A 2,600-nucleotide genomic window follows, 5' to 3' on the forward strand; every position below is an offset into this window, starting at 1 on the left:
ATTTGTGTAGTTGTCAGGTTATTAGCGAAAATATTAAGGCAACAACTATCTTTTAATTGTTTAATAGATTTTGCATTTAGAGATCCATCTAGTGGCCAACAACATAAAACCACTGGCTTTTGTAGTAGTCATTTCATATGCCTAATGGTTTAAGACACTAATTCTTGTCTAGCTGTGGTTTAAGACACTAGTTCTTGTCTAGTTGTTCAATAGGTCAAGGATAAATTATTTCATGCAATTGAAAAAATATATATGCAACTAAGTTTTAGTAGCCAATCTTTTAGGCTACAAGTATCTCTAATAATCTCTAGTAGCCAAATGGCTAAAAGCTACTACCATTGCAGCAACAACAGTAGCCAACTCATACATGAAACCAACTTCGGAGTTCCTAAACTTAAAGAGCCACTAGTTTTCTAGATTTTAAATAGGTAATGCTACTAACATCTCAGATGGACCGGTGAGAGGGCTGATCTGGGCTTGACCGGTGCTACGGACCCAGACCTAGAAAAAAAGTTCATCCGTAAATAACTTCCCAAATTTAATGCATTACCAAATATTAATAAATAAATATTAATTGAATTTCTATAATTAACAATAAATACTAAAAAAGAGATATACCAAAAATAATTTTTTATTTAATAGCATTCGTTAAAACAAAGAAGTTTCCAAACAAAAAAATCAAGAATATCGTAATCCCACCCGAAATATCAGGACCACAAGACCAAAAAAAAAAAGAGAAAGTTATTCTAAGATCTAAGCTAGATCTTTCTAAAAAGAGACTCTAAATAACAGAAATAATAAATGCATCTAAACCTCAACATATTCTTCTTCATTATCCTCTTCGAGTTCCCTGTCCGGATTCTCCTCGTCATCTTCTTCTTGACCATCTGCAAAGGCATCTACATCCTCCTCTTCAGCTTCCATATCACTACCTTCAAAGGCATCTCGATGTTCATGAATTTGACTCCCGTGCACATCAGCATCTTCATCATCATCTTCCGCTTCATCTTCAGATGATAATTCCATAGCCGGCATGCCATTTTTAACAAGATATTCATTCAACCACTTCTTTGTCGCGTTCGGACCTGTTTCTTTCTTAAGCCTTTTGTTTTCCTGTTCCAAGGATGCCATTCTTACTTTCAATTCGGCCATTTCTTCTTCTTTTTTCTGGTATAAACTGTAGTTAGTTGGATGAGCCTTGCGACGAAGTTTACCCGAACATCCAGCATTACGAACTTTGTTAAATATCTCTTCTGGAGTGTCATTAGTTTCTCCCCGATCTGCGGCTTCCTTCATGGCCTTCATTTTTTCCTGCACATTAATTCAAAACACAAATTAATCACAAAGTAGGCAACCAGAATCAAATGAGTTTGGGCAGGCAATAGCAGGTTGAAGGAAAAAAAGAAATACTGACTACAAAGTAGAATTCCAGAATAAAGAACCGTACTTAATGTGGCCATTATTCACAAAAATTCCCATAATAAAGAACCATACTTATTCACAAAAATTCTACCAGGAGCAGTTTTCACTTAACCGATGATAAGAAACTCAAAACTCTGATATAAAAATGCTGCATATTTTTCTTCACTTAATCTTTTGGCATAATGAGCACAACATTGCATAGCATAATTTTGCAATTCTATCTGTGCAAATCATGATTGTGTAAATAATAATCTATAAATAGATACATATCAAACATGTTTCATCAATGAAGGATTATTTCTTACACTCATTTCTTTGCATTTGGCGTTGATTTTCTTTTCAGGATCATGGGTTCGTCGGAAGAAAGTCACTGGATCACAAGGCTCTCCGGCTTGCAGCTTTGAAATGGAAAACATCATCATATAAAACAACATATCATGTAATAAACACATCTGACTCGTAAACAATATCATTAAATAAAACAATTGAAGCAGGCATAATATATACCAACTCGTATTCGATACTAGTGAAACTTTTGTTGCCATTACTGTGTTTGATACCGTTGAGTTGCTTCGCAGCCGCAGCAAGACGTCCTCTTTCAGAATTTTTCTATCGCATGAGGTAAAATGTAAGTTAATATGAAGTTAAGTGTAAGAATGCAGACAAATATAAGACAAAATGTTAATAAAATATCACCCACCCCAACTCTTCAAGTTCAATCTATATATATAACCTTATGGAAAATCTGCCATAACCAAAACCAAACTCTTGTATATGATGTAAGCTACTTTACATCCACATATAATTTATATTCTAAACGAAAAATACAACAAGAAATGATAGCAAGGGTTTGCAAAAAATGAGTTCAGCTGTATAAGAGTGCCCTTGGCAGTGCATTCTTGTTTTCAAACCAATAATGAAGTGCAATTTTAAGACAAAAAAGAAAAGATAACTTGTATAGTGTTTTCCAGTTCCACATATCATACCTAATTGTCCACTCCCATGACTTAAAAAAAAAACATCATATGTAAACAGTAAGCAAATAGATATACCTTGAACGCATCGGTGGTGAAGTGCTCACACATGTGAGCCCAATCACGTTTGTTGGGGAAATCTTCGGGAGGGTGTGCCAAAGCCTCCAGGTGGCCATCTGATCCAGCGAACCCATCACCCCCAGC

The 2,600-nt window shown here is 35.2% G+C and overlaps 1 long non-coding RNA gene across 1 annotated transcript; it reads right to left on the minus strand.

The window, feature by feature from the left end:
* Positions 1-1,214: 1,214 nt before the first annotated feature.
* LOC113337416 lies at positions 1,215-1,972 on the minus strand. Its single transcript, XR_003354226.1, has 3 exons — positions 1,930-1,972; positions 1,728-1,820; positions 1,215-1,311 (listed from the first exon to the last, which is right to left on the minus strand). It is a non-coding gene; the product is annotated as an uncharacterized LOC113337416 (long non-coding RNA).
* Between the last annotated feature and the right edge of the window lie 628 nt (positions 1,973-2,600).

This window comes from Papaver somniferum, unplaced genomic scaffold (assembly GCF_003573695.1).
Source record: "Papaver somniferum cultivar HN1 unplaced genomic scaffold, ASM357369v1 unplaced-scaffold_16, whole genome shotgun sequence".
In the NCBI taxonomy this organism is placed as follows: domain Eukaryota; kingdom Viridiplantae; phylum Streptophyta; class Magnoliopsida; order Ranunculales; family Papaveraceae; genus Papaver; species Papaver somniferum.